The sequence below is a fragment of the Psittacula echo genome (genome assembly GCF_963264785.1).
Source record: "Psittacula echo genome assembly, chromosome: 11".
Taxonomy (NCBI): Eukaryota; Metazoa; Chordata; class Aves; order Psittaciformes; family Psittacidae; genus Psittacula; species Psittacula echo.
In genome coordinates this window covers 15,052,197-15,079,524 of record NC_137746.1, presented here as the reverse complement: position 1 = coordinate 15,079,524, position 27,328 = coordinate 15,052,197, and positions in this window count along the sequence as shown.

The following is a 27,328-nucleotide window of genomic DNA, read 5'->3' as shown; positions in this document are numbered from 1 at the left end:
TCACAGGGTCCAGCGTGGGCAAAGGACCTGACCTTTCAAACCCAAGAGGGTACAAGAGTCTGGAGAGCTTCCCCAGAGAGGGACTTCTGCACCCAGGATGTGCCAGATGAATCCTTCCAGCTTGGCCTGGCATCCAGCCACTGGATGTAAGGGGACACAAAAGACTGCCTGGAGGAAGGGAGGAATGTGCCCTGGCTGCTGTTTGTCTGGCACATTGCTACTGAGAGTGTGTGTACAGTAATTGAACCATGTCAATAATATACCAACAGAGCATTTCCACCAGAAAATGGCATTTAAATGGCATTTTGTTGTAATAAAGAATTTCCATGGGAATACATTGATTTCATGGAAATTTAATTTTGGGCAAAAAAAAAAGAGAAGACATTTTGTAAGCTTTGAAATCTCAAGCACCTCTATTGCAGTAAATACATCATGTGTTACTCTACAATTGACTTTATTTCTCAGCTTATTCAACATCATGTAGTTATGTAATTTGATTGAAGTAGTTAGCTAATACTCACACTTGACTTTCAGCAGCTTTTCCAACATGGAGGGAACTTGCAAGAGAGCCAGGCATTTCGAGTAGCGTTCATTTTACATGCAAACACATTGCTGTAAATGACACTTTGCTTGAGATGAGTACTGGTGGAGCAGGAGATACTGATGTCACCAGATTTCCCCAGGCAACACGCTGCCCAAAATCTCAGTCTTTGCTTTCTCTGAACATAAGGCTGCAAAGTGTTGCTTTGGCCACTCTTGGCTTTCTGCTGATTGCTTCTGACTATTTCTGTTGTGCCTCCCCACCCTCAGCCAGGCAGGCCCATGGACCTCTCTAACAAAGCAACATCCTTTCAGCTCTTTCATGTGCATAGCTCAGCTCCTAATTAGTCCTACATGCGGCCCCTGCTTTGGGCAATAGCTCCTGTTGGTTGCATAAGAGAAATTAATTCTTTGCCTGCTCGCTCTGACTGAAGGATGGCAGCAACACCCAGCTTTTGCAGTGCTCTCCCTGACCGCTTTCGGAGCAAGCAGCTCCTTGTACCACTGCATGTTCCAGTCTGCAGCCCCCAGCCTGCTCCCAATTGCATGGATCCAGATGCTTGCAGGCATTGATCAAGCCTTTATCTTCCCTCAGCTAAAACCAGCCTGCTACACGCACAGCTGGAATGCCAAGGTGCACAATCACTGTCCTTCTGGGTGCTCACCCGAGTTTTCTAGGGAGATAGAAACAAGTCATTGCTGTGCATAAACACATTAGCAGGGCGTTTCATCCACCCAAGGTGGAGACAGACCAGCTCCATTCTGGAAGGCTCATCTGAGGAAGGCAGACTGTCGCAGAATGGACTCAGTCGGAGAACAATGTGATCAGACAAAGCCATTTATTATAGAAAACTAACTCTTTATATACTATTTCTTAAAGTTGTTTACACTAACTCGGCCCATTGTGATTGGATACATATCTTTAAGGCCCTTAACAACTAACATATAATTGGTTATAATGTGTGAGAACCTGACCTTCAGAGTTTTCCAACAGTCCTCAATTTAGCAACTCAGTAAATTCCAGCTCCTTCTTATCTTGCTGGGATTCTCACTCCCAGTGCCTCACTTCCATCCTCCTTCACCTTTAGCTGTCTCTCGGTTCATGTCGAACTCCACGTAGGCACTTGCTGATCTGGGTTTGCGGCCGTTCTTTGCCAGAAAATCATCCACATCAGACACTCTGGTTTTTAAACCGCCCGAGTCCCGCTGGACCATGAGAAAGGGCAGCCGACGTATCTTGGTCATCAGGATTAAAATAAGGGGATTATTGCACCTGCTAAAGTCTCTCTGAACTTCAAAGGCTCATGGCACATCATATTTTCAAACATGTCCCAGAGTAATTAAGCAAAGGAACTTTAAAAGAAAGGCATTTTGTCAGTCTGAGGAGCTCCCCTGGGGGCTCCCTTGCTGTGGAGAAGGTTAGCCTGATTATGGCAGGAAGACAGACATTTTACAAGCTCCCTGCTGCAGCCACATGCTAGCTGCAGCACTGTCCGTCAGAGCCAGGCTCCAGGTCCTGGAAAAGCCCCTGCAGCAGCTGATGAACCCACCATCCTTGATAGGAGAGTTAGGCTCCTGCAGCAGCTCGAACTCTCCTCCTGCAAAGGGCCTTATCACAACTTTCCAGCCACTGTGGCAGTGTTGGGGTGAGGAAGGGGGCCAGGATTCATGCAAGGCTGTCAGGTGATGGAGGGATGCTGCTGGAGCCCAGCGCTGCTAAGTCTTGCATACATCTGTGACATGCCTCTGCATGGAGCTAATGGCTATGTGCAGCATCCCTCTGCTGAAAGGGGCAGGAGTGGTCCCTTGTGATGGATGTGAGTCACAAGCACATTAGGAAAACCCTGGAGATCAGGATGGGCTCCCTATTGCTTATGATGTTGTCCCTGGTGCTGGGCCAAGAAGGGTAGCACTGTCAGAGCCACCAAGACCCACTGCCCAGCCAGAGTTCTCTCCAGTCTAGCACTGAGATTCAGTCCTAGGCTAAGAAAATGGCTTTTATGGATGATTTCTGATTTTGAGCATTGAATCAGGTAGAAGTGGCATCCTGCTGAGCTTTCTGTGACTCACTGTGCCACCCACTTCTCGAGGAAAAGGAATGTTGGGTCTTTAACAAGCAAGCTGAACACTGGAAATTGCTTGTGGAGTATTGATTGGTGTCCAGACTGCAGGGAGAAGGGATTTTCAGTCATTATCTGGAAGATGTCAAGGTTGTGAGTCTGATCTTAAAAATGTACAAAAATGGAAATTATTCCTCTTGTTTTGTTTGGGGGTTTTATTTCCTTTGCATTGAATTCTTGGTTAACATTTACAGGAGTCAAACCTGGATGCTGCTGTAGAGAGGGAGGTAGGAAAAATCAGAGCAGCAGCACTACACCAAGAGCACGTGGCTGGGGAGCAGAAAGGCCAGCAGTAATTTTATCCCGTATAGTCCAAAAGGCATGTGTCAGTACAAGGAGATAAGGGGTGTCCTCTTCTGACTCTAGACCCAGTAAGAGCAGACTGGTGCAACTGGTATCCCATGGAGCAAGCAGTCCCTCCCACAGGAGTAAGTCGTGGACAGCTCCTGCCTGGCTCACTCCAATTAGGCAAGAAGAACGTGTGGAAATGAAAGGAGCTGTGTGCGATTTCCAGTAGCTGTGAACTTCCCTGCTCTGCTCCCAGGATGGTTGGATTTGAATCGATCTGACTGCAGAGCCCACGCTGCGATCTGCACATCTTCACTTAATGCTTTGGCCAACACCCCAAAGGCCAAGGACCACTGGCCATGTGAGTGATGGGTGGACTGTCAGGGTAAGAGGGAGGAGGTGGACACTCCTCTGACACTGGAGCGCTGGCAGCTCCCAGATAAGTGTTTCACCCCCAGCGCCTGTTGGCAAAGGTGAGTATTTCCAGCCAAGCGTTCCCATCTCTGCCCAGTCATTGTGCTTGACAAACACCAGGTTTAATTCTGTTTCTGATTTCCACCATCAGCCTGCTCAGGTATAGGATAGTGGCTGAGATTTTAACCCAGAGATTATGCTTTGTGTGACTAAGTCTGGAAGCACAGAGATGCAGAGCCTTGTGAAAAGTGCCTGATCTTCAGGAAAGACCTAAATTGGCCACAAGTAACAGGAAATTTCCAATCTCATAGCCAGCATCTTTTGACATCCCAGTGTTTCCTTATGATCTGAATAAGGAAGCTTTAGCAGAGTCAGCTTTCCTCTGCCTCTAACCCATCCTGCAGGGTTTCAGCATTTCTTCAGAGCTCTGCAGCTCTGTGACTGCTCCCTGGGTCAGCCCAAACAGCAGTAGAGCCTATTGGCAGAGATGGGATGCACGTACCCCTTGGAGGCTCAGAGCAGTTTTCCTGCCACAGTTCTCACTTCCTCACAGCATCTTTAGGACATCCAAGCTCTCTGAATCTCCTCAAGTCCCAGCCTGCAGGTCCCACACCTCAGCTGGTGTTGCTGAGCGTTTCTCTCCAAACACCCAGTTCTCCATCCTACAGGAGGGACTGGGGGTTGCTGACCCTCATGGCTCTTCACACATCCCCCTGAGCTTCCATCCAAGCATGCCCTTTCCCCAAACCATCACAGGCTGCTCTGGGAGGCAATGTGGTTTCTGATTCTCAGCACTACCATGCAGATTGTTGCTCACGCCTCAGGGCAGGTGGGTTTGCCTGCTCTGCAGTTAGCAAAGCCTTGATAGCAAGAGCAAACACAGCCTTGATGGTCATGGTATTTCTGCAGCACCCAAGCTCCCTTCCCAAGGGGCACGCAGGCATTTCAGCTCCCCACAAGTCAGGAAAATCTCCTTTGGATGAATGGAGAGATGGGGAATGCAGAAGCAGGCTGTGCAAATCCCTTCCTCCCCAGCCACGCTGCCCATCACCCTGCCAGGGCAGCCTTCAGTGTAATACCAATAACTCTTTACTATAAAGAGAAATACATACAGTATAAATGTACCCATTCCTCCCCTGCACGTGCACACACACCAGCTCACACTCACCCCCACGATCGATCTCTGTTTAATTAAATACTGGCAATGACTGTCACGTGGGGGCAATTCTGCTGACTTGGGCACTTTGGGATTTTTATGCATCTATTTCTGCTTTGCTTTTCCATTAACTTATTTTTCCCTTTGTAATAAGGGGTTGTCAGTGTAATTTATACAGCCGTGCAGGAAGCACGGGCAGCCCGGGGAGCCATTCACAGCTTGCCAGGGATAAACACAATTACGCATTTTTAAATGTCAGACTTCAGGAGAAGAAATGAAAAAGGTAAACTATATAAATTTCAGAGAGAGAGAGAGAGCTGCTCTCTCTTTGAGAAACAGCTTCCCAGCCAAGCCACCATGCCCCTACATCTATAGCACAGGTACAGCCTTCTGCATCTCTGGGATGCAGAGGCACAAAGGGCCGCAAGAAACATATAGAAAGTAGCAGTAGAACTTGTGTTTCCCATATTGCTGTTTGAAAGCATCATTCCCTGGTCTGTGTTCTCACTGCCTGTCCCCTCCTCATCCACAGGAGGCCAGGTTGCACAGGGGAGAGCATGCTCTGCTCTGCTCCCTACTCATTTCACAGTCAGCTGCTTTGATCTCATATGTGATTAAAAGAGGAGAGTTCAGATGGATTAAATGAGAGCCACTTACATAATCTGTTTAAAATTCCAATAGCACATACCCAGAGAAGAGCAGAAGAACAGCCACCAGGCTCCTGCTTGTTCTGTACGTTAGGTGGGAGCTTAGCTGCTGCTCCCCTAGTCCTAAAGGACTTGGGACAGCAAAGAATACAACCTGCAGGAAATAACAACTTTATCATTAGGAGCCATAGCAGATATCTACTAGAATGAGAAATAAAGCAAGGGGTGGCGAGGAGAGGCTTATAAAGCCCAGGCCCTGCTAATGAGCAGTTGTTTGAGCTCTATAAAAGCTGATAGCATGATGGGGCTCTGGTGTTTTGAGAGGCTGGGTATTGTTGTGGTCTTGAAGGGCTTCCAGAAGGTTGTTGGCTGGGGAAGGAGTAGGGGGTGAACACTGGGTATGAGAAAGTACTGGGTTAGTTAGGTCTCCTTATCTGATTTCTCCTAAGCCTGGAAGAAGAAATGAGGAGTGAGAAAAGCCCTTCAAGCAAGGGGATGGGGCTGAAGTCCTTTGGAGAGTGCTTACATGGGTAGCAGAGAAACTGGAGTTTCTCATTGCCTATATGATAGGTTATAGAATAGCTTGGGTTGAAAAGGACCTTAAGTATCTTCTGCCAGCTCCTTTAAAAATGAAAAGAGCTTGTCCCATCATTATGGAGGCTTGATAGGCATAGGTTGTAGGGGAAGACTGTACAGTTGGTGGGTTTATAGGACCCCAGAAAGATGCTATTTTATCATATGGGTATTTTTCCTGCTGGTCTGGGAGGATGCTGCAGCAAAACAAAGTAAGGAGATGGTAAAGGAGCATCTCTTGATGCAGGGAAAGGATGGGACTCATGAGAACACAGTATGCTGGTTGGTTCACTTCAATGCTTGGATGGCACTACTAATGGAAAGCCATCAAAACTGGCACAGCCACTGTTGCAAGATTGTTGGGTGGTTATGGAAGTGAGAACTATTTCAAGGAACTGGATAGGGGACTGGAGGATGTAGGAGATCGGATCTGGGGCTGGTGGTGATAACCAGTAAAGCCAGAGAATGCTGGACCTGGAGTGAATGTGACCAGCACAAGGAGGAGGTACTCAGTCCCAGTAGAAGTGTGCCTGAGGTTGAAGGATGGACCTTGGACCCCAGGGACAGATATCTACTCAGGTGCTAGCACAGAGTAGCCAGGAACTGTATGATGGAGGTGTGAGCAGGGAGTGCTGGAGATGGGTAAGAGCATAGAGAGGTGACATCCCAGGTCCTGTATGTAAGGCCACTATAGGAAACTAGGTGCAGTTCTTTGTGGAAAGGAGGAAGTCCCTTGCTTTGTGGCATGGTGTTGTACAGAACTGCTTGCAGCCAGAAGCTGAACTGGAGAACAGAGTACATGGCAAATTAATAGGTTAGGTGCCTTTTTGGCCTTGCTGGAAGCTGTGAAACCTTTACATAAGAATGCTGCTTGGAGTTTCTCATATCCATTTGACCTTGACATTCACTGGTGTGTTGGACTGTATTGACTTCAGGAGCATGAAGGTCTGATCTCTAACCTGGCTTTGGAAAATGGCATGCCAAGGGCACTTCAACTGCTGCTGTTACATCCATGTAATATTAATCCGAGTTGTGATTTCCAGAATAGTGTTTCTCCACTGAGACCTGGCTAATGAGTGTCTCAGAGCCTATATGGCATCCAAGTGTTTCAAAGCGTAAGGGCCATGAAGGAATAAATAGGGCATCTCCTGTTAGCTGGCTGTAAATCATTAATTTGATGGCTTTGTGCAATGGCAGGAAGATGAAACAGGACTGCAGCAACATTACTCAGTGAACTCAACTTATTTACTAAGTGATAAAGGGTTTAACATAGTTTCGCATGTAGTCAAACTTCAATCTAAATGCTAGTTATGCATAGGAGAGCTCATGCTTAGGCAAAGGAAGCTGTGAATGGCACCCAATCCTTTGCAGGTACTACTGAGAAGCTGCACTGAGGGTGAGAGAACATTGTCTTCATAGAGGGTGACAACAGGGCTCTCAAGGGAATGGAAGAGCCTTTCTGAGGTGCCAAGAAATGAGGCAAGACTTGGAGGGATGGGACTTCTTAGAACAACAGAGGCTGGTATGATAATGAGGCTCTGGTGGGGATTTGAAAACCAGTCTCTGAAGGTGTTTAAAGTGTCATGGAAAGTCTAGCTGTTCTTGCTCCAGGTGGACTACTTACAAGCCTCGATAATGACCTAGCAGATGTTTATCTCCCTTTCAGGACAGCAGGAGGTTTAAGGTGCTGTTTGCATAGCAATGAGAACTTGTCTGGGGGATGAGGCTGATGGAAATGAGACCTCTACCATCAGACAGCACAACAGCAATCCTTCCTAGGGAGGCCTTGAGGTTCAAGAGCAGGCAGGACTGGTGGAGACAGTTTTTCCCACATGCCTAAAGACTGGCAGTGTGTAATATAGACCAGCTTGTCAGCTGGGGGATGAGTGGCATCCAGGGCTGTGTTGAGGTGACAGTGGTCACTGCTGGGTGAGATCTGGCTGGCTTCCAAAGCATGTAGTATCTGTATCTGCTGCACTTCACCAGGGCCGTTTGAGTACAAGTAGAAGTGGAGGGGAATCAGAGAGGAAGTGTTTAAATGGTGTTAGGGCACACTGGGGTCCTTGACAACTAAAGAGCTGCATTCTGAAGTGAACTGTTGTGGGTGCTTCCCATCCTTACTATTGCAGATGCTCTTTGCTTCTAACAAAACCTGATGGTGTCCCTTGAGCCTATTCAGCTAAAAATGCTGAATATGAGGCCAGCACAGAGCTTTTTAAGCAGAGCTGAGAAGTGGTACAAGGAATGCCAGCCAGGACAGTGGCTCTTAGAGGAAACTGAGTTGGCCATCACAGAGATGAAATGATTTCTCTGGCTATTCAGTGTTGCCTGAACAGCCAGCTATGCACTTCTGAATGCCTCTCCAGGTACAAGCACCTCTTGAGCTGGATGCCTTTCATGAGGCTGCTGTTCACCCTGTGAACAGGAGTCTGCTGCTCAGCTTTCAGAGAAAACTCCCTAATCATTATGTTTAGGGCCCTGCTAGCAAAGAAGAAAGTGATGGAGGATCACAGCAAAGAGCAGAGTGTCATTAATGAACGAACAAACAAAGCAGCAGCTATGACCAGAGAAAATGTGCTGGTCCCAGACAGCTGAGGTTTCTAGACAGAGTTTACTGGAGCAGGAAGCAAAGAGTCTGTTTACAGAGCTAATGCGAGGATGAAAGGGAGAAAATGAAACTAGAGCTTTGATGGTGTTGCTTGAGGGAAAAGATGAGGAAACAATGCTGGCAGAAATATTTGAAACGCAGACAGCTGGTAGTACAGTCATCATAGCTGGACATAGAGCAGATGAGACTGCAGAGATGCTTGGAATTGGGTTTTCTGTTTGAAAAGTCTGGCATCTGTGTAAATACAGGCAGCTTCACAGTCACTTGGTCTCTCCATTGGACTTGACTGGAGCTACAGTGAGCAAAGCCACAACCAGCCTGAGATAATAATCTGAAAAGCAAGAGGAGCTGAGCTGTCCAGGGAAGGATTAAACCCACTGGGTCACCAAGGCCTGACAAGCACACCAGGCTGGAAATGCAGATGTTGTCTACTGGGTGCAGGGGAAGGAGAAAGCTCACAAAGCAGTTAAATGCACAGCTTGTGGGGTGGTACAGAGTGACCTGGGAAGGGAAAACCTCAGGCTGTGTTATCTCAGCAGCCCAGCAAGTTGAGAGGCTGAAAAGCTGCCTGCTGTATGATGCTGTGCCTGACTTTCTGAAGGTCGGCAACTGGACTTCCCTCAGGATAAACCTGAGCATTGTTGATTCCCTTCCCTGATTTGGGCTTGCCAGATGGTTTCACTGGATTGAGTTGCTTTATCTTTCTCCTTTACCAGTAGCATGTCAGAAAGCACTCTTGCTCAAGTGACTGACCATTGGCTTGGGCTGATAAGAAGTAAACCACTCTGACATCTCCTTTAGAACTAAGGAAGCTGTCACTTATGCCAAGAAAGATATTCCTCCATTTAGCTCCTCTGTAGCTGTCAAATGCATTTAACTTTCTGTGTTTTTTCATCTGGAATCCCAAGAAAAACCTCAATTGCATCCTGGTTGTTGGAGATTTCCCCTCTTCCAGCTCCTGTGCTTCAGTTAAAATGACAGAAGATATAGCAGTTTGAAAGGTGCTTGTTCTGTGACTGATGCGACTCGAGAATCATGAGCAGCAATATTAGACCGGGGGAGGTAATCAATAGTTGAGATGACACCAAAATACAGTCTGAATTCAAGAGACAAATGCAGGCAGCCCTTTCAAAGCCTCAGAGATTTCACTGCTTATCCCCAACTAGGAGAAGTGGGGAATAACTTTGTCTAAACTCATTCTGGGAGCAACTCAGCCCTCACCACCTAAAAACAACAAATGCCTCTGGTTTGATCAGGAAAGGTCTTTATGTGCTTATGCATGCTGTGTCTCTGAAGAAAGAAAAAGGAGTGGTGTCTGGAGGCTCCCTTCAGGTCTTTTATGGAGATGTTACATGTACATAAGGCTGATCTCTGCCCCAGAGGCCTTCAGATGTCCTTTAGAAACTGTGCCTGCTTGTGTACCTGTCAGGATGATTGACTTCTCAGGGCAAGCACTCCATCCTCACGTCCTGGTGCTCGTCCCTGTGGTGTGCACTGCAGTTGTTTGGCTGCTTCCTTGTGGTGCTTTCCGAGGGTTTATGGCAGCTTTACCTTCGAAGCCACAGTTAATGTGCATGGCTCGGCAGCTCCAGCTGCTTCTTGGCACGCTGAGTCCCTGTGTCTCAATGGTGTTTTGCATTCTTTCAAATACCTGGTCCTGGATTTGAACATTGCCACTGACTCTCTCAAGAGCTGGCAGACTGGGGAGCTATCTCAAGCTGATCAGCTTTTCCTGGTTGTTGCATGTCCTTCTTCCTTCATGGACACCATGTTCTCAAGGTCTGCTGGAAGTCAACAGAGGTTTGCTGAAATGTACTTCAGATTCCACTTGTACTTCCATTATTCAGCATTTGCTTAGGGGCTAGTGCAACTTAATGCTCTACAAGAGAATCTTTCAGTTATTCCATTGGATAGCGTCATTTTAACAAAAAATCATCCTTTCCAGACTTATTCTGGCCCCTAATCCTGTCCTCCAATATGTATGCATCTACCCAGGCTTTTTTACCAGCCACTTTAATAAGCATCCTCTACAGGGCAGCATCCAGGTCGCTAGTGAAAAGTTAAATAATATTACAGATGTGTGTTGGAAAAGCCTCCTTGATGTCTTCCATTCTGACAATGAGTCATTTGCAGCACCTCTGCAAACCCAAGTTTCCAGCAGGTTTTGCACTGGTGTTGTATTTAATTCTTCCCAAATGCCTCTTTCACATGTGTATATTTTGCTTGTAAGAGCTTATTGCAAGACAGTAAAAAAAACACCCCATACTAAAATTGGTATACAAGGTATCATCTGCTGGTGCTGCTTACCTTGCTGCTTTTAACAGCTGTGGTAATCAGTAAAAATGAGATACAAAGACTTAGATGTGGAAAAAGTCCATCGTAGACTCTTTTGCGTGGGTAGCATCTGCACCGAACTGCTAGAAAAATGAGCATAACTTCAAAAAGAGAATTCCTACAGAACTTCTCATTTTATTTGACCAGGGAATCTCAAGAAACCTCTCATAAGAAACCTTCAAATATCTGTACTGGGCATTTACTAGTTCTACATCCTGTCAGCTATCACACCAAAGTAATTTTCTTTTCTCCACATTTCATCTTAATGATGCTTTATAGCATGCATTCACAGTGTTATTCATTAGCTCTGGGTAAATAAGCCTAAAAATGAGGTAAAAACCTACAGTAAATATGAACAGTGAAAAGGCTGGCTCAAGAAAGATTCGTAGGGAAGTGGAACAGATTTTTTTTCTCCTTTGGCCATTAGTGTGTTGTTTGGGAATCACTCAGCCATTCGTGTTTACTCTTAGTGACAGGAATTATGTGATTACAGCACATCACTATCTCAGTTTATGGCAGAAAGGCAAGCTAGAAGACACTTAGGTGGGGATTATGATCAGAACGCTGACTGTACTTTTGAAAGATAAGATGATGCCTGAGCGTGGTGCCCTGCAGCAGAAGGGTCCTTACACGCATGCCCTCTCTCCTTGGGTGCTCACACAACAATTTGCTACTTCACTTTAAAAACTCAGAAACTGAGACTTCAGCTGTATGGTTGAGGAGACGTAGGTGAGAAGGAGTCTCTGGTCAAACCAACTGCTTGGAGCAGGACTACTGCTCGTGCAGACCAGGTCCAGCCAGTCTCTGGAGGGGGTTGTCACTGCCACTCTGAGGAGCCTGCTCTGGAGCCCATCACCTTCACAGGGACTGGGCTTATCTAAGGTCCAGCCTGAGCCTACAATGCTTGCTATGTGTGGCTGTTGTAATAGCATCTAACACTACTGAGAAGAGTGTCTCTGTCTTCCTGCCTGTCTTTCAGGTGAGTGAAGGCTGCAATTAGATCACATCTGAGCCTACTTTTGGCCAGATGTGACTGGCCTGTCTCCTCCAGCCTTTCCTCATAGATGTAAGCCACAGATCCCAGTTGTCTTGATAGTCTCTGCTGGCTCAGCTTTTCCCATGTCACTCTTGAACTTGGGGGCCCAAAACTGGATGTGGCATGATGTGCGGCCTCTTCAGCACTGAACAGAGGGGTTGGTAACTTCTTGCAGTCTACTGACCTTGTTCATCATGGTGCAGTGTAGGATGGGGTTTGCATTATTCAGGACGAATATGCTGGAGGCTTATTTGCCCTGGCAGCCCATCAGTTCCCAGCCTGATGCCAGGCATGATGATGACCCCCATGCATAACAATGCACTTCTTGTGGAACTCTGGAGTTTGTTTGCCCCATCCTCAAGTTTCTCAAGGTCCCCCTGGATTGGAGCTCTCCTGTTTGCTGTGTCAATCACCCTCTCTAATTTAGTACTGTCCACAAATTTGCTGAGGGTTCGCTCTGTCTCATCACCCAGGTAGCTGATGAAGATATTGAACAATATCAACCCCAGTATTGACCCCTGAGGCACTCTGCTTATTACTGGCTGCCAACCAGATGTTGAACCATTGATTACCATGCTTTGAGCCTAGCGGCCCAGCCAATTTTCAAGCCATCTAATAGTCCTTTCATCCAGCTTGTACTTCCTCAGCTTCCAAATGAGAATGCTGAGGGAGACAGCGTCTAAAGCTTGATCAACCTGGCTGTGTTGAATTAAGGCCAAGTCTGAGGTTATTAACTGAAACAGCAGACATGCCTACACAACCAAATGAAGGAGTGATTGCAGCGTCTGCTGCTGTAACCATGCTGGCTCTAGGGCACAGTAACTATAGCATTAACATGGGTATTAGCTCCTGCTAACAAGCAGAGTAAAAGCTCCTGAGGAATTAGGCTTAAGAGTGCTGCTTTCTAGCAGAAGCTGAAGTCCACACTCCTGCATCTTTGCTGTTCCTATTGCCTATGCCAGTTTGGTGGAGCGAGGCTGGGCACGCTAGCACATGCAGCAACAGTATTTGCTTTTGCTGTGTAATCACACCTAATAATTTTGTGCTGACAGAGCTGACTTCTCAGGGGCACAAAGCAGCAATTAAAAACTGTATTTGAAATCATTATATGAAGACAAACTCTATACCTAATGCTGTGTGAGTCCCTTGGACGGGTGAGCAAATAACTGGGGAGATGGAGTATTCAGATGGGAAAGAGAGGCCTTTTGGTATTTATCCACCTGTTTGTGATTTGCGAGTTCACATACATTATGGATGCTGTGTGCCTCTATTCAGAGGGACTAATGCTGCCAGATATATTCTGAAGACTTATGGTGATAAACAAAGAAGAAAACATTTAATTGACCCCAAATGACTATTGCTATTGGTGTCAAATATACAAGAGCAAAGCTGGTCAGCTTGAATCACAAATCCTCAGCTGGTAAAGACATTTTAGTAAGGACCCGAGACAGCTGCACAGTGCAATTTCTCTCACTAATGGCTGTTAAATTAAGAAATTAACCCCCTTCCACAAGCATTTGGATTGCACTGGAGTGGGAGACAGGAACAAAAATTGGACTGGAGTCCATGGTAATGGCAACCATGGATGCTGCCAGTGATACTTAGAGTATTTGAGCCCCGGTGCTTGCAGAAATAAGGCACTCTAGACTGTCAGATATGGCGCTTGGAAAGGACAGTCCTCAAAGGCATTGGTGAGCTCACCATAGTACCCATGTGCTGCAATGGGTTTGTCAGGTGTACTGGTCTTGGCCAGAGGTTATGTCTTCTCTTTGCATTGAGCTTAAAACAACTCTATTTTCAGTAGTGTCCAACCATCTTCTGACAGCAGTTAGACCACATCTCTGCATTGCTGGAACTCCTCAGTGTGTGAATTTCAGCTGGATCAGCTGATGGAGCCAGCAGACATAGGCCAGGCCTTATACCAGCTTCAGGATTTGATTCTGGCTCTCTGGTATCCATGTCCAGCATGGAGCAGCACAGATGAGACCTGAGCAGCCTCTAACCTGTCCACCCTTTTTTGTCAAGGCATCAAAAGCTCTTGAATGACTTTGGACTGGTAGAGTGAGTTCATGTCAGACCAGTTGTCTGTATCATAAAGCTGCAGAGGTTTTCAGCTGGTATTAGGAGCCCTGAGGCTGGGTTTACTGTATTGTCAAAGAGTGACCTTGCCAAGCTGTTTGTAATGCATGGACTGCTGCAAATGAATGAAGCTTCTGTTAGGGAAGCATCAAAGCAGCAGCAGGACTTGGGACTTGGATGCTATTGCTTAGTGGATGAAGGGCCCTGTGCAGCCATGCATCTATGCCCCTCCACATGAAACATTCATGATGCACACTGGGAGGTGTGAAGGGGTTTCTTTAGCCCTCTCCAGAGTAAGTCCATTCCTCGTGGCTTCACAGGCTCAGCTGAACTGAGATTTGGGCAGATGTGAACTCTGAACCCTGTGATCCAAATAATTGCTACTAGCCATGTTACAGTCTCATTCAGCGTTGTCATTGCCTTTGATTTGACTACCTTTGAACGTGAGCCTGAGATCGGCGAGGTCAAGATGTTGTGACATGACAAAAAACTTCAAAGCTCTTGGAGAATCTGTAAATGTGGATGGGTCTTGGGCTGTGTCCTTTACATGTGAGTGTCCTTTACACTGACTGCAAAAATACTTCTCATTTTTACCCTTTCATCTTCATGTTCTTTCTAAAAGCATTCTGAAATGAGGGATGCCTGGAGATATTTTCTTCGGCTTTTGCTAGATCTTCACCCCCCATCACCAAGAAATGTCTGAGTTTATTTTTGTGTGTGTGATCTTCTAATAGATTGCTTTTACCCCTTTGAAGGGGAAGTCATTGACTTGCTTAAGAGTTCAGGCTCCTTCCTCCCACCCTCCTGCAAGATCTTTGTTTCTGTCTTCTGCACCGCTCTGCAGATTGGCATAACTTCTTTCCTTCATGCCTTTTCCAGGAATTCTCCCTGATTCACCAATTTTAACAGTTCTGCACCACTTTGAGAGATTCAGAAAGAGCAAAAGTTCCTTAAACACAAAACAGTTGATATTTCCAGCCATTTCCTTACTTCTATCTAGGTCAACACCTGTTTGGGGTGTAATGCTCAGTGCATGGTGAGCTGCCTTTCTGGTCACCCCATGCAACTGTTTCAGTTCTCCCAGAGTAGAGCATATCTGCTGTGTCAGACTGAGATGCCAAAGCACATTAATTACTGTAAAACAGCTTACACAGCTTTAATTTCATAAACATACAGATTTCCATGTTTTCTGTGATTTCTTTATCGTCGTGGTTACAGTACCTTGTGTTGAGATGTTTTTAGTTATCTTTGGAATTTTGAATCTGTCCTTCACACTAGTACTAAGGTTGAACTATTGTCACTGAATAATGGTACCTTTCTGTAGCTGATATTGCATGCAGGTATCATTTGAAGCACTGAAAGGTGCTGACTATTTTACTCTCATTTTCACTAGGGACTATTGGCTCATTGCCTCTCCCTGCAAACACGCCTCTGCTCCACATATGTGAGCTTTCTTCAGGTTAATGGGAGAGTCAAGCTGATTAGTTCTCTGAAAGTGGTGAATGAAAATATGGGAAGACTGGGTATTTTGCCTGGCAGATGGTAGTAGTGGCTCCACTATTACTCAGAGGTTTCTTTTCCATATGATCCTGATAAACTTATTAGTAAGGATGTTTGGTGCTTAGCATCCTCATGGCTTTTCATATCTGGGAGCCCAGGATGGATCTGAAGATCCCTTTGTAGTCTGCTGAAACCAGTACTTAAGTGTTTGGAAAACTTCTTGCGCTCCTTCGTCATTATCAGTTTTCCTGCAGTGCTGCTTGCTGCATCTGCAGGCTGTTCTTGCAGGATATGGTCCTATGTGGGTCTCGGGTTTTCCTGTGCCTACAAGACCTGCCAGCAAACACACCTGCATCAGGCATGCAGCAATTCCCTTGGAAACCTTTTGGCTTTCTGCCCCTTTCCTAAGGGTCATTCCACCTGCTTACGGAGTTATGCTTAGATTTTCCTGTTCCTGAGACTTTTTCATCATCTTTCAGGTTATATGCTGCTATTGTTGAACCAGACTGTACAACCACAGGCTTTTCTTCAAAGCTTCTACCTCTTTTCAGGCTGGAGGGGTGAGCCAGTTTTGATTGACTGAGGCTTCTTTTGACATAGCTCCCTTCAGTCAGCAATGAACAGTCTGCTTTGCCTGCTTACATTTTAACTTCTATTATTACTATTCTGGATAGGAATGATATGTTGTCTTAAATCCTTGCTGACTGCTTAAAATTCTCCCACATCTTTAGAGTGTTTAATTATTCCCCTTCAGGAACAGGTTTAAATTGACTGACTTCCTTTAAGGCTGTGATTTCATGTGTAATGGCAGTACTGCTGAAATTATTATAGGCTGGCTCCCTCCCTCATGCAGCTGACTGACCTGGGAAAAGCAATACTTCAAAACCAGCCTTTCCTCTTAGAGCTGGGTTTAATCTGATGGCCTCCCTTGCCCTGGTTGCTCCCCAGCCCCATGAATGCAGCAGGGCCAGGGCATGGAGCATCTCCTACAGTGGAGGAGCTGGTTTAGAGTGGCGTAAAGCGTGGGTGGTATTTTGGTCTGAGTTTTGTCTCAAGCTCCCTTCACCAGGGGGATTGCTGATGTTCATTAGCAACTAATTGGTGCTGGCGAGCTGTGACTTTTTACCCCACGGTTTCTCAGTGACTCTGATGGCAGCAGCTGATGCTTAATTGCTAAGTCTGAGTGAAGCTGCGAGTTCACAGAGATTGCCCGAGTTCTGTTATCTGCCTTTGCTTGACAATTACATGTAGTTTTGATTAGTAAAATGTTGATGGGTTTTACTGTTCTGTTTCTTTGATGTTTCCAGAAAGCTTTAGCTGCGCTGCTGAGCCGCTCCTGTAAATCATGCCAGAGCATTATTTAGGCACGCCAAAATGGAAACTACATCTGGACCAATGCTGCTTGGAGAGGCCGCTTGCAAACCAGATTTCTCATGGTTGCCATTTGAGGCAGAAATTATGCCTGACATATTTTGCCCAAGAACTAGTTTTAATTTGTTGGTTTGCCTGATTGAATCAAATTTGACTGTTAAATGGCCCTCTTTTTGACTTCCTAATCTATTTGCATGAGTATCTTTGTGGGTAAATGTGGAAAATAGAATGGGGTCACTGCTGTCTGCCTGCTCAAATGGGAGGAGCAGACTCATGTTTTTCCATGGTCCATTTTGGCCCATTAGCTCTCCCTGTCCCGATGTCTGAGAAGCTATTCGGTCAGTTTCAGACCCAAAATGGCTGTGCAAGGATCCAGCAGCTTGAATCCAGGAGCTCTGATCATGTGGAAATGTGGTTTTTTGGGGCCAATCTGAGATTGGCAAAGTTCAAGGCCATAGTTTTGTGACCTTACCCCTTACAGGATTCCCTAGTCTGAAGCAAGCCCAGCTGTTAGTCCTGCCAGCTTCACCTCTGGGTCCAAGCACTCCTGTTGAGGTAATTGCAGTAAATGAGCCAAAGTCTCAGCTGAGGTCTGGCTGGATCATTTCTCTCTCAGAGCAGCCCTGAAATGGGAAATGCGACATGTCAGCTGGCTGCCTCTTCCAATGCCAAGCTGTACCATGTTGGTTGAGATGCTCTGTTTTGTGCTTTTCCCAGGCAGACACGCTCCTGGTGTGGGGCAGAAGGGCACGTCAGATGCTGCAGAACTAATGTGAAATGTATGAGATATGAGATGTGTGTCTGGTCACTCCTCCCTGCTCATCATGGTCCCCATTCCCTCTTTCCTAGGGTGACAGCCTGTTTGGGCAGTTATCCCTTGTTGGGGGGATCTGCAAGTCCCCTGGCATGGCACTGAGGGTAACAATGCTGCAGAGGCATAGCTTGCACAGCAGCATAATGCTGCTCTGTTTTCTTCTCAGTTCCTCACTTGGCACTTCCAAGCATTTCAATTGTTTGTGTGTTTTCTTGACTGTGCACTGAACTGATGTTTTCAAAGAGCTTGCTATCACAGCCCCACAACAGTAATGTAACAACAGTAAAGCAGTGATGGTTGGACTACAGACTGTTGGTAGGTGCAAAGTTCAACTCCCTGCATGCATTGCCTTTCCCTTGATATTTCTGGCTATCATGTCTTATTTCTCAGACTCACAGTGTTTGTGTGAAAGGTCTCTCTTTCTCTGCTTCCTGTTCAAAGAGTAAGGTTTAGTCTAAATATTTGCCTTTTTCATAGAGCTATTGTCACCTTTGGCCCTATCCTCTAGGTGGTGATGCCAAGGTCCTGTGCCTTCATCTTGTTCTTCCATGCTTCCCTTTTTTTCTCCAGTGTCTTTTCATTGCTGTGGCATGTCTTGATTTGGAGGAAATTTGCTCCCCAGCTCCTGAATCACCTGTCCTCAGGATAGCTGATGCTGTAGCTCCCTTGCTCTGTGCTGTTCTCATGATGAGGCAGGGCAGATGTCTGCTTTGCCTTGCCAAGCCACTCTGCAGCACCTGGGGCCGGGTAACCTCCCTGGCCAAGCTCATGTGGATGGGATGGCAGGAGCAATTGGCCTCAGAGCTCACAGCTATTGAGAGACTCAATTTCTGTGCTTCTTTTTTCAATGAGGAATTCCCCAGTTGCTGTATTATACAAAATGATTCTTAAAAGAAAAAAATTGGGAAAAATCCCTCAACATTTTCTTGGCCTTGATTTGCCCTTGAAGGTACTGCACCACTGGCCAGCCTGTGATAGTCGGATGCCAGGGATTGTCCTGGACCCAGAGCAGGCGTGCTCATCCAAACTTCTGGAGAAGAATCTGGTACTTGGTGCAGAGAAGAGGTTCACTGATGTGCCTGGAACCATCTCCCTCAGGCCCAGACCAGACCTATAGGGATGAAACTCACCAAGCTGGGATAGGAAGAATAATGTTGCTGAGACAGGTCTGATTCCTCTTTCCTTTCTGGGGCAGAGGGGATGACTTGGGAGAATACATCAACAAATCCTTCTCTTGGTGCCACCAACTTCCACTGACAACCAGTTTGATGGAGGGCTAACCTGGCAGGAGATCCCAAAGATGTGAAGGCTTTGAATACTGGTAAGCTCTTCACTCTGAGAAGATGATGTGCTTCCTTTCCAGCTGGGGCTGAGGGATCTATTTGCACTGGTCTTCCAAACTGAAATGAAAAATGCTGCCATATCTACCTATCAAAAATGTTGCAAGCTTATCCCTTATTAATTTGCTGTGGGAGCTGTACCCTGAAATGTGAATAAAATTCTGAGTGAGATTGTTTGAGGTAATTCACAGGTTCTGATTTGAAATATTTTACCTTTTTGTTTCAAAGTGTTGTTGCTGGGCACGATGACAGTTTGAAGCTGATACCTCATTTTAGATTTTACAGATCTTGTTAGTGTGAAAATGAATGAAATCTAAGAGTGTAATGTTGCATATTATTCAATTATTAGCTTTCAGCTGGGTCCAGAGCGCTTCTCTAACACTAATTCTGGGATGGAGCATCGGGAGGTAGTAACAAGGACTCAGAGGAACCAGAGAGCAAAACTCTTGTAAGCAGGATACTGACCTTGCAAAGGATACTTTCTTGAGTATTAAATGGTGTAAGCCCCAGGGCCCAGTCTGGGGTTTGCAAAGCAAATGTAGCTTCCATTGACTTCAGTGTGGGTTTAGCTCTCAGGCTTGCTGCTGAGGAAGAGCCTGGTGCAGGGCAGCTCTCCCCATAGCAAAGCAGAGGGGCAGGATCCCCTCCCTGAGCTGCTGCTCACGCTCTGGGGGTGCAGCCCAGCACACGGGGGGGTTCTGGGCTCAAGCACACACTGAAGCTGGGTCATGGGGAGCTTCTCATCAACCAAAACCCCCAAGTCCTTCTCCTTAGTTCTTAATTCAGTCCCTGCCTATACACAGCCAAGTAGCAGTCTGATCAGCTCAGAAGAAAGTTTTGCTTTCCATTGGGTAGGAAATTAATGAAAGGAGCCTCTAAACCCATTGATGCCACATGTGTGCGATAGCCCCTGGTCACGGCCAGGGAGGTGTTGTCAGGAGGGGACTAGTTTGTGGCTCTGTGTTTCAAGATGCAGACTTCTGCTTTTATATCAGCTCATGCCACCCTCTTGGTGTTTCTCCTGGGGCTGATGAGGGTGTTTGTTGGAGCTGGGTGCATCTCCCCTGCTCCTGTACCCACCACAGCCCACCTGTGCTTATGGAGGGACCCTCTCCACGTAGATGTGGAGGTTCAGAAACACCAGCTCCAGTAGTGGCTTCACAAGGACAGCAGCAGTACATGTGCATGTGTGGTTGCTTGAGGCAGTGAAAGGGTGGTTGGTTGTTTTTATTTAATGATTTCTTTTTTGACTCTATTTTCTTGTTCAAAATCATCCTTTACCTGAAGGAGGCTGTTTGTCACTGGATAGCCCTGATGATGCTCCCTGAGGAACCACAACTGCAGGCAGCGGAGATGAATCAGGTCTGCCAGGATAATTGTGGCAGATAAGAGAGAACTGAAGCCTCCAGCCTAGTTGGAGAGAAAGAAGACTGCTGAGGAAAGAGAGGCAAGCTCACAGTGCTGGGAGATGCAGTGCACAGCCAGCCCGGAGAGCAAGAACCAGCATGCCCAGCCTGAATCAGGGAGGCTCTTTCCATATGCCAGCCACGCATACATCTTGGCTGACAGCACTTGCTTCCCAATGACACGACAGAGAGGAAGAAAATCAGAGCTGGCTGGAACATGGACTCCATAGTGAGAGCTCAGGAACAGCATGAAAACCATCAGAAACGTGAGAGGGGAGGTAAAAACACTACCTGTAGCTCCCAGTGTGACTGAGCAGGGCTTAGTGCCTCTAATAGTTTCTCCATCAATCTGCCAGAGCTGGGCTTCGCCGCACAGAGCTGCCTCAGCCGGGTGGCTATTGCTTGGTCACCTTTAGCAAAGGATTTGTGTCACTGTAAGCTGTGGTTATAGGGTCACGCTGGAAGTGCAGAAAGCAGCAGTATGGTGCTGTTGGGTTTATTTTCCCAGCATTTGTTGCCAGATCCAGATTGCCATGATACCTCTTAGGCCAGTTATGGTGATAAAACTTCACAGTTCTGTGCATCTGCTGCTTTTTGTCTGGGCTAAGGGGAAAGATGTGTTGCTTTTGTCTTTTGCATTGAGCAGCAAATACCCAGCTGAGCACCAGGCAGGAGCTGCCCCGGTTTTGGACTCGGGCAGCCCCTCTCTTTGCTGTTTGTAGTCTGGCACAGCAGCCCATTAGTGCTAATTGGTAAATTATGATGATGTGATTCAGAACTGCCTCCTTGATGCCCGGCAGCTATCCAAGTGTGTGCATGCAGACCCTCCCCAGCAGGAGCATGCACCCCATCCCCTGCCTGCCCCTGACCGGGTGTGACTCTTTGTCACTCTGCATGTGCTTCATGCTGTGTCTTCATGTCTCTACCTCCAGTGCTGGCTGGTCTCACAGCACAATGGCTCGATGCAGCCCATGGATCCATCTGTGCTCCCCACCAGGCAGCCCTGCTCTGTAAGCAGGTACTGTAAGGTACCTCAAAGAGGAGCTGAGTGACCTGAGGTTTAAGCAAAGATCATGCACTCACACACACGCTCAAAAGTATTAGGGAAGCTCTAGCAGTTTTGCTTCATCTTTCACCTAGATACAAACTAAGAAGGGGATGCAATAAAGGTATTCTGTGCACTTCCTCCTCAGAAAGATGACCTGCAGCCCCTTTCTTTCATGATGCTTCCTAATGCAAACACTTCCTGGTAGTGAAGTCCTACTTGGGCATGGAGTGTAAGGCTGCAAATGGAGAGCGGCACCAGGGTGAATGACTGTGCTGCTGTGCAAGGTCCTGGGATCCCAGTGAGCTCATCAGCTGAGGATGGAGGGAGTGCGGGATGCAGGAGGATGGTCAGCAGCCTGACCAGGGTGGACCTGGAAGGAAGGGGTGTTGGGTGCAGGGGGTATGTGGTGTGGATGTGCACAGAGGCAACGGGGCTGGCAGCTGGAGAGGCTTCCCGACAGGAATGCTGGATTTCACAGCACTCTCAGCTATTTCACAGTGCCCTTCTGTGCTCTCACCACCTGGCTCTGCTGCACAGCATCTGTGGTACAGCCCCTTTACAGCTGTTTGCCTAAGACCTGCTCATCACTGCTGTGCTCCTGTGCCTGCCCCTGCCGCTTTGCCACTATCAAACAGCTCTCTTGGCGGTGATGTGTGCCCATCTCCTCAGCTGCGTGGGTTTGCTTATAGCTGATGATGCTTTTTGGGCAAGAAAAACTGCTCCAAGGAAGCCTGGCTCTGCTGATGGTGCCTTGCTGCTGCTTCGGATGATGAGCAATGGGGTCTGGTGATGGAGTGATGCAAGGCAAAAAATGTCAGTCCCAGGGTGAGCATCCAATGCAAAGTCATTGTGCCCAGAGATCTGGTGCAAACCTGCTGCAAAGGGGAAGAAAACCTGAGACCCTGGGAACATCTGAGGAGGCAGCACAGCCTAAACCTAAAGGAGGATGGAGACATCAAGCCTGGTGTACCCGGTGAGCAAGAACAGGCTAATGGAGAAGCTTATGAGCTAACTGAGAGATTAAAGAGCACTGGTGTGGACACAGCGCTTGGCCCAGCATGCAGTTAACCCATCCACATCTTTAAAGCAAATTTAAGCCAGCAGTGTGCTTCTACTCTGTGTAAGCAATTAGCATCACGTGGCTGTGGTGATTTTCATTTGGCACCTGCATCCCAAAGCCAATTTAGCATGAAAATGCTCAGTGAGTAAACACAACAAGAATAGCCTTTTAGCTCCTGGGCCCTCTGCCCTTGATGTGACATTCAGTATTGACAAAGGTTGGGGTTTTTCACACCACAGCAGGGAACCACGCAGATTTCTCTGAAACTGAAGTATGATGACTACTTTGATGCCCAAAATGACCACTTCTGCTCTGCTAATATCAGACAAATATTGACTTGTGGCTACTAAGAGTCCATTCCTTCACTGATGACTGCTCAAGGCTACTTGGATAAACAAATGGTTTCTCATGAATATTCTTATTTTAGCACATCCCTAGAATAATGATATGTCCTGTACGTATTCTCATTATGCTTTGTATTCTGTTGGCAGTTTGAGGTGACATTGTGTGGCGCTTTGTTAGCGCACGAAATGGGTGTCCCACTGTGGAAGGTCACTTGTCCAGGGCAGAGTTCAGCTGTATTATTCTTGGTCTCTGCTTAACCAAAACTGCATCGGGATCACTACTCTTTCATGAGGGAGGGGATGAGCACCCAGCACAGACCTCTCTGTGTGCTGTTTAGGCTGACTGCTGGATCATTAATCCAACACCTGATAATACTGATGGCCACAGCCCAGATGCTGCAGGTGATTAACAACTGGACTGCTCCCAGAAAATACACTCTTCCATTAGTAAGGATGGCTGATGGTGCTCAGCCCATGACATCTCCCTCTGCTCCAGGAGCCCTGCAATTGCTTGCTACCTATGCACACCCCACCAACGAGCAACTGTTGTGACCATGGTGTGGTATTCCCACTTTTCCTGCTGAAGAGGGATATGCCAGGAGATCTCTAGCAGGAGAGGGGTTACATAGGAAAACAGCATCCTGGTTTCCTAATGTGGATCCTTGAGCTGCGACCCCCAACTTGCCTTGGTGTACTCATGTCCTGGGTTAAGGCAGACCTTTCCAGTTTCATTCACTAATTCTGACAGCAAAGGCTTCCTGATGCCCCTTTCTGTTTCCTGCTGTTGAAATAGTGATGCAGCTCATGGTTGGTCAGCTTTGGAGTAAATGGCTTGCCTTAAAGTGAAGTTACTAAGCACCTGGGGACATCTCCTGCTCCTCCTGATGACAGCAGGACCATTACCTTCATTTTGCTCTAATCAGTTACTCCACTTCAAAGTGGCTGGAAGCATCGGCATCCTGCGTTGGCATTGCTTTAGAGGCACTTTGCATTGATGTGAATGGCTCCATGATGGTGAACTGATATGTAGTTGAAGCTGTTAAAATTATTTAGTGCAAGCTAGTAAGCAGAGCTCCAGGAGAATGAAGGCTTCCAGAATAGTTCTTCCAGAATAGCTCCCTGCATGAACATTTGGGTCCAAAATAAAGAGCTGCTTAATTCTAGAATAATTACTCTAATTATTTTCAATGAGTCCTTTCTCAGTTTTTGTGAAGTGTCTAAAAATTGTGCCTGTCCCTGTCACCCCGATGAGCTCACACTGCTTCACAGAATTTGGAGGAGATGAAGTTACTGACTCCCCCAGGCAGCCTGCTTATTTTTTAATCCATTTACAGTGTTTTGATTCCATGGTGATAAGGACTTTATAAATGCTAATTGATAAATGAGATAGAGTTTATATTGGCTCATACAGGGCAGAAATAGTCAAATGCATACAAAATTGCTATTATTTAAAAACTTGACAAGACTTCCCGTTTCAAAGTTGACGCAGTGAATAAACTCAGGGAAAATATGACCTTCGATGAGGTGGCGTCAGCGAATGCTGTGAGCATCCGCGTTCACAGGCTCACACCAGTCTGGAGAGAGTGAACAAGCTGGGAAACCACTGAGGAACAGAGAAACAGCGATCTGGTGTCTCATAATATGGGCAGCATCACACAGTTTTAATCTTTCTCCTTCCTTTCCTCCTTTCCCCTGTGCAGATCAGGCCAGCGGCCACCAGGCACTACCTTGGGAAGAGGAAAAGCTCTGGTTCAACTCACCAGATGAACAAGTAGCCCTCAAAGGAGGATGTGTGGGGCTTTGGCTTCACTCACTCAAAGGTGCTTTGTTTCCTGCAATAAGACAAGCATGATCCTGGGAGGTTTAAACTGGTTTTACTTCTCTGCTGGCTTGTGTTGTGTTTTTTTTTCCTTACACAACCTTGCCCATGCTCCATACCTTACACACTTTGATGGTCTTTTCTCCAAATCCCTCCACCCAGCAGCACTGACTGGAGGTGCAATGACCTGATCCTTGCTCAATGAGGAGTGTGATCACTGTGGCTGGGGATGGGTGGCAGTGCAAAGCCCCAGCACTGCACGGATGCTCTCAGCAGCAGGGCCCCCAGTCCCTGGAAAGCACCAGTGTTGATACCACAGGGAGCCTGGGAGGTGAGCAGCCTGCAGAGCCTTTATAAGGCTTCCTTCCTTTCCCTTTTATTGTCTAGCCAAGCCTAGCTGTGAACAAAGACTCTGTGATGCTGGAGCATGTCAGCAGAAGTATACATCAGTCCATTTCTTCCTATCTGCAGGGAATGCAGCACTCTCTGCCTTGTTTTCTTTCTCTTTCTGGTCCTGCACCAGGCGACAGACATTGATAATTAATTGCCTTGGTCTCTTTTTAGCTGCAGTCTGTTGCTTGAGCCACAGCATAAAAAAATACAAGTTAAATTCATGTCTTAGTCCCGCTGTACAATTCCCTTTCTTTGCAAGATAGGGTCTGAGCACGATGCACAGAGCAGCCTCCAGACGTCGGGCTAAGGAGCCAGGATGGCGCTGATGCTATTTTTGCCAAATGCTGACATTACTCACACTAAAAAGGAAAATCATCCTCTCACCTCACTGTAAAAATCCAGCAGGGTGCTCAGCACCCAGGGCTCACCCAGGGAGATGCTCCCTGCTTTTGGCTGGGGAATAGCAGGGGTCTAAGCACAGCACAGCCAAAGCACATCAGGGTGTCCACCATGACAAAAGCCACTTTTCTGCTCAGGGGGTGTGGGACTGCACTTCCCACTGCTCCACTTGCCCCATTTTAAAAAGGGAGTGATGGCAGCCCCATGGCAAAGGCACAGCATCACCTATGGGGCCACACAGAACAGCAGCAGCATGGGGATGGCACAACAAGGACTGATGGCAAGATCAATGGGCAAATGGATAAAGACCTTATATTTCCCAAAAGTAAGCGTGAAACTTTTGGTTTCACCTCCCAGTGAATCCCTGAAGATTTAGTCGGTGGTGAAGTGTGTTGCAGATATTTTATATATAACTGAAAGCACGGTCATAAAGCATGTTATACGAGTTACAAGACAGTCATAAACAACCTGTGGTGATCTATCAGTCTAAAAGACTCCATCAGGATTTATTAAAACTTCTGTTAATCATTTATACTTGCCTTTCTATACCTAAAAGCCTGTGAGCAAGAAGGGTCATACATAAAGCCAGCACAAAAAGCCATGTCAGGAAGAGAGTTTATTACAAGCCCTGTAGTCACTAGCGGTAAAGATACACCATGCATTTTAGTGGGCATGAGTTCACTGCAAAGAGAACACCTGCTGATGCTCCAGTGGCTGCATCAGACGCAGCAGAATGGGTCATCTTCACCTTGTTTGTTCATAGAAATTGCTAAAATAACTGCTGCTAATAGGAGCTGGGGAAGAGCCACACACAGCAATTATCCAGGCTTACTGTGATCGACTGAAGCTGTCCAAAAATCACTAAGACAAAGCAAATCTCCCCCTGCCATTAATCCTCTTGTAGCCTAGACAAGATCTTACAAAGTATATTCCCATGACCGTGTGGCTCTGCACTGTCACTCGGAAGCTGAGTAATTGTAAACAGTCCATCAAATTCCAGATTATATCCCCACTGCCATTTCCAGAGGTCTTTGTGCTGTTTACATTGCTGAAAGTACAGGCACGCCAAGAGAAGGAATATCAATGGGAACAGACTTTGGCGTGAAGTCCTTCAGGTTGGCAACGCGCTTTGCTGCCTGCAGATTGAACAGATCAGTGGGCATTTGCTCACCCCAAAATGCAGTGAGACAACACCAACAAAACCAGCAGAACTGCAGTAGCAGCCATGTAAGAAAACGTATTTGATGAGAGATGCTCTTTGGCCGGGTCTCTACACAAATACCAAGCTGAGAATCGGAGACGGATGCAGCTACCAAGAAACTTCTTCATGGCATTTACTGAAATGAGCTGCCAGAGTCTGGCAAAGGCCACTCAGGACAAGCAAATGTATTTTCCCAGCAGCAAGTGCCAGCCCATCTATTTTCTCTGGACAGTAGGCATCAAGTAGAGGCATGGTCAATCTGGTACGAGAGCACTTTTCAGCAAAGAGCTGTTGAAACTCAAGTTGAAGACAATGATAAAACAAAGCCTGATCTTTTTGAAGGGCCTGAAAATACAGTGAAATATTACTCAATAAATGAGCGTTAGCCTGGCAAAGAAAACGCCAAATGCCCTTTGCAGCAGGAGTTCTGGTCATGATGCAGCTGAAGATCTCTCAGAAATCTCAAATGATGAAATATTTGTTTTGAGGAACAGATGACATCCAAAGCAATATTAGAGGAAAACCAGACCCTCTGCTGGTTTTCTTTCTTGCCATCCCAGGTGGAGAGCAGCAGGCGTTGCCAATATTGATTTAGCAGGAAGGACCTCAGGTGTACTTGAGGGTTTGTTTGGCAAAGACTTTTTTCCTCTGATTTTGACATAATATGCACTCGAGTACAAGCAATCTGCACTCGGTAGAGGTGGAGCAGCTTCCCCCCACACTGGCAAAAGCTGATTTTTGCAATTATCTGCTGGTAAGCAGGGCTGATGGCTTGTAGGTGAAAACCGATGCTCTGCTGTGATACCCCCAGGATCCACCTCTGCCCACGGCATTGGGT